At 39.4% G+C, this 9,884-nt stretch overlaps 1 pseudogene; it reads right to left on the bottom strand.

Moving 5' to 3' along the window:
* Positions 1 to 2,033: 2,033 nt before the first annotated feature.
* Positions 2,034 to 2,105, bottom strand: LOC121974044 (annotated as a pseudogene).
* Between the last annotated feature and the right edge of the window lie 7,779 nt (positions 2,106 to 9,884).

The following is a 9,884-nucleotide window of genomic DNA, read 5'->3' as shown; positions in this document are numbered from 1 at the left end:
AAAACGGTGATTGTCGATGCACCGGAGCAAAGCAGAGCACGGCTGTGCAACCCTGCATGACTGTGTGGCCATTCCAGACAGAGAGCATAGCACGACCGTGCAATCCTGCACGACCATGTGGCTATTCCTCGAGAGAAAGTAGAGCATGGTTGTGCAACCTTGCACGGTCGTGCCTCACAACCAGAAGCCAAGATCCACACGACCGTATGAACCTCACACGACCGTGAAGTGCAACCCGAGCCAAAGCAAGACACGACTGTGCATATGTGGCATGGCCGTGGCATGGGCCGTGCGGTGCCTGTGCCCTAGCCTATATAAAGACTTTTAACTCTTCTCCTCGGGGGGAGGAGGCGAGTTGTCAAAAGAGATTTACCTTGGTGTCATTCCACGCTATCCCGGACCTCCATTCAATGATCCGAGATCACCTTCATCACCGCATCAACTCCAGAAGCAAAGGATTGGATCTGAAGATTACTCGACGTTATTGGATAAGCATCTCTTCTCTTTCTCTCTTCTCGTTTGAGGATTGTATGCTTACTTATTTTATGTCTTTAGGTTTTTCTCCTGCGTTTATGGAGTAGATCCTTTGTTCTAGGATCAGGGAGTAGTTATGGGTAGGGTTTGATGTAAGACTCATGTTTATGCCTTTACTCATTGGATGATTCGCTTGCCTTGTTTCTATTTGATATGCATAAGACTTGTTGTTGAGATTACCTTGTCATATTAGTTGATTGTGTAGGAATTGCTAATTTCGTAAAGAGAGGATCTTAGATCGTATATCCGAGGGGCCCTAGTGGTAGGGGTAACCCGTTCACAGACATTTAGGATACTCCCTTGAAAGGAGAAGCAACTTCTCAACAAGGAAGTAAGAGACCAAACCAAACCCCTATCTCTATCTCTAATGATACCGATTAGATTTATATTCTTGTGATCTACCGAGGCGCCCTAGTGATAGGGGTTAACCATACCAAGATTTCACAGGGATCTTCTCTGTTTAGTGCTTAAGGATAGTAGCTTTAACTTTCGACGAATGCATGTTGATTGACAATGAGGAAAAGATAGAACATGATACATCATGTTTCACCACAATGAAACCGGACTCCTATAATTCTTCCCAATCCAAGTTAACCTTTCTCTCTTTTGCTAGTTCTCACATCTACTTCCCCATTTCCTTTCTTCCTAAGAAATAGTTAACTTACAACCAACGGTAGTTTAGCTAATTCTATGTGAACAATCGCTAGTGCTTATAACCAGTCCTTGTGGGATCGATAATCTTTTATTACTGACGATGTATCCGTGTACTTGCGGAAGCATAACAAGTTTTTGGCGCCGTTGTCGGGGACTGCATCTACAACATTAGTGAAAATCATATTGGATTAGACTAGACTTTGTTTTTCTTTATTTCACTTTACTTTCTGTATTTTTATTAAAACGCAAAAAAAAAAACATAAAAAAAGATAAAAATATATTTTAACTCTTTATTTACACTTGGATTATTCAATATCTTAATCTTGCATGCAAAGAGCTAATCTTTTAGGAGAACTTTTGTCGTTCGATTCAGAAATTGATAAAACTTTCCTGAGGAGAAGAAACTTGCAGAAACTCCAAGTAGAACAAGAAACTTCTGAAATGGCTGACAAACTTTTGAAGGATTACACAGCACCTTATGCAAGAGGGCTTCGGTCTAGCATCATTCGACCACCAATTGAAGCCAACAATTTTAAATTCAAGCCTGTAGTGATCCACATGGTCCAGCAAAATCAATTTGGAGGACCGCACGATGATCCAAATCATCACTTGGAGCTTTTCTATAAGATCTGCAGTACTATGAAAGTAAATGGGGTCCCTCCAAAAACAGTAAGGTAACTTCTTTTTGAATTTTCCCTGAAAGATAGAGCTAAACAGTGGTTTAATTCTCTACCAGCAAACAACATAACATCTTGGGATCAGTGTAAGTAGAAATTTTTGGACAAATTTTAACCGCCGAGTAAAACTGCACACATGAGGAATTTAATTGCAAGCTTCAAACAGATAGACTCAGAATCGCTATTCGAAGAATGGGACAAATTCAAGAGTATGCTGAGACAGTGCCCCCATCATGGCCTCGAGAAGTGGTTGGTGCTACACATGTTCTACAATAGAATCAACTACCACACAAAGGTGTCCCTCGATTCTACAACAGGAGGGGCGTTAATGAACAAGAGCCTTGATGAAACTGAAAAGATCATAGAAAATGTGGCACAGAACCACTATGAATGGGCAATTGAAAGATCTGGAGGTTCTTTCTCTGGGGATCCAATAAAGGCATCAGAAAATTCGACGTAGATGCAGTCACGCTCATGTCTGGAAAGCTTGATGCTCTGACCAAGAAGCTTGAGACCATGGGGAACAACATAGCCAATGCAATAGTTTGTGTTTGCGAAACTTGTGAAAGTTTAGATCATGCTCAAGATACTTGCCCCCTAGGACCAATACAAGCACAAATGAACCAACTTGAGCAATGTGATGCGATAGTCAGTTATAACCAAAAGCAAAACAATCCTTACTCCAACACATACAACCCTGTGTAGAGGAACCACCCAAAATTTTCTTACCGGGGCAATCAAGATCAAGGACCAGCAAAACAAAGTTATCAACCTGGGCAACAAAGCTACCCACTTGGACAACAGACTTATCGACAACATCAACCTTCACAACTGTCCAGAATTGAAAAGATGCTCAAAGAAGCTCTCTTGGAGCAAAAAGAGATGAAGAATAAAATCAAGCAATTGAATCAAAGATTGGAGAATTCTGAAAAGCATCAAAAGATGCAAGACAACCAAATCGCCCAGATAGCCCATTCCTTTTCAAGAGCACCGGGAGCATTTCCGAGAAAGCCCGACATGAACCCGGTGGAACATTGCAACCGCATTGAGCTGAGGAGTAGACGGACTTTGGGAGATCCCCAAATGACTGCTCAGAAAGGAATTAAGTCAGAGGAAGATCCCTCTCCTATAATCCCTAATTTGGTCCAAAACAAAGACAGGGAGGAGATCACCAAGAAGGTTGAAGGGACTCTTCCACTTCCCCTACAAAGTCAGACAATTCCTTTCCCCCATTTGATGAACAACTAAATTATGAATTGAAGGAAGAGATAACAACACACAAATAGACGATATCCTTGCCACTAATGCATAAGTATCAAAGTAATACACATCATGGTATTATTTAAAACATTTATCTACTAATCTAGCTTTGTATTTATATATGGAACCATCTACATTGAGTTTTCATATAAAGATCCATTTCCATCCAATTGGTTTCTAACCATGGGGTAAATCAACCAATTTCCAGGTTTGATTTATCATTATAGATCTCATTGTTGGGATGTATACTATAAGCCTAGCTTTTGTATGAACATCTATTTTGAAATATTTTGAAATGAGAATCACTTTGGTCAAATGCATGTATTTTATATTTATATATATGTCAATGCAGTTGTCCATTTAATTTATATTGTAGATAACATGGTGTGTGGTGCCGCACAGAAGATTATGTTATCTGTTCCTTATAAATTATAAATAGTAGCTCACAACCAAGATGGATTGAGACAAACTATTGGAATGGTTGTAGTGTAATTTGGTATTAGTCTGTCTTGGCTATAAAATTATACTAGTACACTATGTGTGTATTGAGCAGGATCATTTGAGGTTGTTTGATTTGTACTGACTATATAAAAGAACAGAACCTCTGTTATTATGGATGTGTGTTCTCTTAATCTCTATATAATAACAAGCACGTATACTTAGTATTTATTTCTTTAACTTATCAATGGGTGAGATTTATTCGTTAAATCAATAGGCCCAATGAGTTGGGAAATAGTACTGCTTATATGGTGTGTTGTTGATTATAGAAAGAATCTGTGTCCTAATTATTTAGGCTGATGATGCCCCCTTGAGGAGCTCATAAGGATTATCATGTAAGCCCTGCAGGTGGACTTAGTTCGGCATGATAATAAAGTTGAGTGGTACTACTCTTGGAATCATATGTTAATTAATTGGATTGTCAGTAATTCAATTAATTAACAAACATACGATATCTTAAACACAGGGAGATTAATGCACTCATGATAAGAAGGAGCTCGTATTGTAATATGGGATTGGAGCGGTAGTTCAATAATAACCCTTTAGTGGTATGAGTTATTATTGATAGACTTGCGTTGGGTGTTCGGGCCGAACACAGGAAGCCTAAGCCCATCAGGAGGCCTAAACTGTTAATGAGAGCCCTAGAGCTAATCATATGATAATTGTTGTATGGACTCGATGTATCATATTCCTATATATATATAAAGGTATTTTGCTATGGTTATTATACTTACTTGTATTGGTGTCAAATAACTAAGTATAATAGCGTCCTTGAGTAGAAGGTTCTTATCTATATCAATCGATTGGTTGAATTGATGATGAGATGATATAGAGAACACTACTCTTAATCATTCCTAATCAATTATTAACATTCAGGGGCAATATTAATGCGATGAGACTAGTATGTAGGTCAACTCGATGACTTGATCTCATAAGTCATGGATATTAGATATCAAGTTGACACATGAGTATGCATTGGAGAATGTATACTGAATGACCCGCCATGAGAAAGTATCATGGATCGTTATATGAGTGTCATATACTTTTCATGTGACTATTAGTATGACTATTAGTCCTTGGACCTGAAGTCACCATGGTTCCCTACATAAGGAGTTGCATACTTTGGCTTCGTCAAACGCCACCCGTAAATGGGTGGACTATAAAGGCGATTACTGGGTATGTAACAAATTATGTGGAGGGATGTGAGTGATGTAGAAGGGATCTATCCCTCCTATATGACGGGAGTGATATCATGATTCTTGATAGAGTGAGACCACTAAGTGCATGGTCATGCCCAAATGAGTCTATATGAGATATTGAGCTCATTTAATTAGAGTGAGTCTACTTGGAGTTCAAGACATAAATTGATTAGAGGATGACACGGTCTATGCCTCAATTGATCAATGTAGATATCAAGGATAGAAGGACATTGTCACATATTGTGAGAGTCACAATTAGTAGTCACAAAGGTGATGTTGGATCTCAACATTCTTGTAACTTGGGTAGTAATGATGTGTTGCTAGATACCGCTCATTACTTATGTTTCTAAATGAGTTTAGGAGCATTGCCAACGTTACAAGAACCTATAGGGTCACACACAAAGGGCAGTTAGATGGATATTAGGTTCATATGATGGACCAAGAGGATTAGGTTCATATGATGAACCAAATTGGATTAAGAGTAATCCAAATTAGACTAATTGAGTTGGACTCAATTTGATTCATGTGTCGAATGAGTCTAATTTAAATTATGATTCATTGAATCAATTTAAACCAATGAATAGAGATTCATTAAATTAAATTGATTTGAATCAAATGGTAGATTTGATCAACCATTGGAGATAAGAGGTCAAGTTTGACTTGACTTGAGAGGGAAGATGAAGGGTCAAGTTTGACTTGACCAAATGCCACCTCATTGTGACTGGCATGGGCTGACCAATAATGGTGTTATACATCATCAAGGAAACATTATTGTGTGCCACCTCATGAGGACGACCAAGAGTCATGACTCTTGGTATTACATGGAGGTATAAAACACACAATAAAGTGGCCGACCACATTAGTGAAGGGAGTAAGTGTACTCATTCAAGGCATCTTCTTCTTCCTCTCTACCTTTCTCTCCTTCTCCTCCATTGCCGAGACCTATCAAGGGTGCTAGCACACTCTTAGTGGTTCTCTCCACCTTTTGTCAGTGTGGATACGTGTAGAGGAGTGTACACTTGACACTCTACGAGATTCGGCAACCGTTTGGACGAGCGGGATAAGCGAAGGGCATCGCTACAAGGGTAACACCTTTTTCATGTAGATCTAAGGTAGATCTAGTGTAGACAAATATGTACATGAATAATTTATTTATCTTCGCATGGATCCGTGGCTAGCTTCGAGGTTTTCGCAACGCAAAAAGTGATTTTTGCGGCTCAAATTGCTAACAGTGGTATCAGAGCCACGTGCGAAGCTTGTACATGTTTGTTTTTTTGTCATTATGAAAAGATTTCAGATTTGTAAGTTTCTGTAATATTTCTACTTTTATGGATTTTGTGAGTATTTTTCTCGTAGAGGCGAAGCAACAACTGCTTGGACACTTGTAGGCTTCAACTACCGAGAAAAACCTTCCGAAACGGCAAGGTCTCGTCCAAACAAAATTATTTTTGTTTTGGGACAGCGACTTAAGGTGCTATTAGATCATTTTGGGACACTTGCGATATTCATTTCGCTAGAAGGGGCGCTGCCCCTAAACCCGCAAGGGGCATTGTCTCGCGATCGCGCCCGAAAACCGCTAAACGGGACCGCCGAGAAGTTGTGACTCATAAAATTGATAAAAATAGTAGTAAAATTATAGAAATTTATGTAAAATATATAATTTAGAATTATGTATGATATTTTTATGGTCATGACCCAAAACCCCAATGTGATTGGTTAAAATGTGCTGTAATTAATAATATGGCCTGCGCACCATTTTAGTGTTGTGCATGTTGTATATGATATGCGACCTGCGCGTCGTGCCTTTCTTATTATGTTCCTATTGTAAATAGATTTTAGACTCGAATGTAACTCAAGTTTCATATTTGTAATGTACAAAATGAAGAGGTGGAAGATCCACTCAAGAAGGAGTTACGAGGAGGGTGTTGTCAACACATGGCGGTCAAAAGGAAGCGCTTGAAGAAGTCGTTCACCCTAGGTTGACCGTCTAATCTTTTCATTGGCTTGAGAAGATCGTAGTAGGGCCATGACCTCATCACAAATTAATTAATCAGTATATATGATTGCTTGTGTGTATGTGATGCATGCTAATGTAGGGTAATTAGTGCCTTAATGCGTATATGATACACATTCATGATTAGATTAGATCTTAATCAAGTCAACTCTAAATGCCTACTAAGTTTTGATACCCATCACTACCTCGATCATTTGTTGTTGTTGAATCTGCCAAAGCAGAGCAACACATATTATCTTGGTAGGTTGCGGAGGGACAATCTTGGTCCCGCCTATCAAAGCTTGGGTGAAGACAAACTCAATTAGATTGAGTATAACTAGTTAACTCAATTGGATCGGGTAAAACTATAGGCATTTTCCAACGGTTGGATAAACAAGAGTTGCATAGAGATATAATTGATAATTAGTTATCTACCGATCATACTAAGTCTTGAGCGATTTAGCCAAAGCTAACTCAAGGCGCAGTATGATGTGGATCTTGTCCCGTAAGAATTATAGTTAATTGGTATGAATCTAGTAGTGTGGTTTGACCACATCCATGACTTGATTCTACAAAAGCCCTATAATTCAGTGGGAGCATCATTTAGTTAAAGGCCTAATTAAATGATAAGTGGAATATGATATTTACTTTCTGCTTTATTTATGTTGTAGATTTCCATGTCGACGAACACGAACATTTTCTCCCTGCGTTTTGTCCTTGACAAGGACAAGCTCAATGGAGCTAATTTCCTGGACTGGTACAGGAATCTAAGAATTGTTCTCACACAAGAAAGAAAACTGTACATCCTGGAGCAGCCCATTCCGGAGGCACCTCCTGCCACTGCCACGCGAGCCGACCGAGATGCTTGTAAGAAGCATCAAGATGATGCATTAGATGTGTCATGCCTCATGCTCGCAACCATGAACTCTGAGCTTCAGAAGCAACACGAGTTGATAACTGCTTATGATATGGTTGAACATCTTCGTCAACTATATCAAGGACAAGCAAGACACAAGAGATTCGAGATCTCTAAAGCACTGTTTCAGTGCAAGATGCAAGATGGGACTCTTGTAGGACCATATGTACTCAAGATGATTGGGTACATAGAGAACCTACAGAGGTTGGGATTCCCACTTGGCCAAGAACTGGCCACTGACTTGATCTTGCAATCCTTGCCAGAAAGTTACAGTCAATTTGTCATAAATTACAACATGAACGAAATTGATAAGTCACTGCCTGAGCTGCTAAGCATGCTGTGAACTGTTGAGCTCAACCTTAAGAAGGTAAAACCCATCTCCATTTTGATGGTGCAAAAGCATAAAGGCAAGGGCAAGCCTAAAGGTAAGGGAAAGTCCCAAGCCAAGGGCAAAGGCAAGGTAATGAAACCTAAAGGAGGGGTTGCCAAGGATGCTACCTGCTTCCACTGCGGTCAGACTGGCACTAGAAGAAGAACTGCAAAGGATACTTGGAAGATCTTAAGAAGAAGAGAAATGAGATTTCTACTTCAGGTATATATGTTATAGAAGTCAATATTTCTATTTCTTCATCGTGGGTATTAGATACCGAATGTGCTTCTCACATTTGTACTAATGTACAGACGCTGAGAAATAGTAGGGCATTGACAAAGGGCGAGGTGAACCTACGAGTAGGCAATGGAGCACGAGTTGCTACTGTTGCTATAGGAACTTACTTTCTATCTCTGCCCTCTGGGCTTGTACTAGAATTAGATAAATGTTGTTATGTGCCTGCTCTCACAAAGAACATCATTTCAGTTTCTTGTTTAGACAAGAAAGACTTTTCATTTATAATAAAGAACAAATATTGTTCCGTTTATTTAAATGATATGTTCTATTGTAGTGCACCTCTGATGAACAGACTCTACATTCTAGACTTAGAGAACCCCATTTATAACATAAGTACCAAAAGGTTCAAGTCAAATGAAATGAACCGAACCTATCTCTGGCATTGTCGCTTAGGTCATATAAATGAGAATCGCTTATCCCAGCTCCATAAAGATAGTTTGCTGGACTCATTTGATTTTGAATCATATGAGACATGCGAGTCATGCCTACTGGGCAAGATGACCAAGACTCCCTTTAGTGGACACAACAAAAGAGCAACTGACTTGTTAGGACTTATACATAGTGATGTATGTGGCCCTTTCAATGTCATTGTCAGAGGTGGTTATAGGTACTTCATTACATTTACTGATGACTTCAGTAGATATGGTTATGTGTATCTGATGACACATAAGTCACAATCCTTTGAAAAGTTCAAAGAATTCAAAAATGAAGTACAAAACCAACTAGATATGGACTGGGAGAGATGCCTAGATATCTTTTATGAGGATTTGGAATTGTAAGGCTTACGTTCAACGTCAAGTCTCGGACAAACTGGGACCCAAATCCGATAAGTGAACCATAGCACTGAAGATGTTGTGGGAGTACATTCGATGTTGAAGAAGTTCAAGATATGGACCATAACACTGAAGCCTTGATAGAAGTTGAACTAGAACCACAAAATGTTATGGTTGATGAGATTGTTGCACAAGGAGTTGAGGAACAACAACCAGTTCAAGTAGACCTACCTCTTCGAGGTCTGACAGGATACGTCGTCAGCCTGAGAGATACTCTTTTCTCTTGTCTGATCATGATGACATTATGCTCGTTGGGAATGAGCCTACCTCTTATCAGGAAGCTGTGATGAGACCAGATTATAAGAAATGGCTAGAGACCATGAGATCCGAGATGGAATCCATGTACACCAACCAAGTATGGACTTTGGTTGATCCACCTGAAGGAGTCAAACCCATTGGGTGTAAGTGGGTCTTTAATAGAAAGACTGACATGGATAGACTTATCTATAAGGGTCATTGGGTAGCAAAAGGTTTCAAGAAAATTCATGGTATTGACTATGATGAAACTTTTTCTCCAGTAGCGATGTTTAAGTTCATTCGGATCATGCTTGCTATTGCAACATACTACGATTATGAGATCTGACAGGTGGATGTCAAAACAACGTTTCTGAATGGAAACTTGCTCGAGGATGTGTACATGACACAACCTGAGT

This window comes from Zingiber officinale, chromosome 4A, assembly GCF_018446385.1.
Source record: "Zingiber officinale cultivar Zhangliang chromosome 4A, Zo_v1.1, whole genome shotgun sequence".
Classification (NCBI taxonomy): Eukaryota; Viridiplantae; Streptophyta; class Magnoliopsida; order Zingiberales; family Zingiberaceae; genus Zingiber; species Zingiber officinale.
The sequence above is the reverse complement of the archived record's forward strand: the minus strand, read 5'-3'. Positions and strand labels throughout refer to the sequence as shown.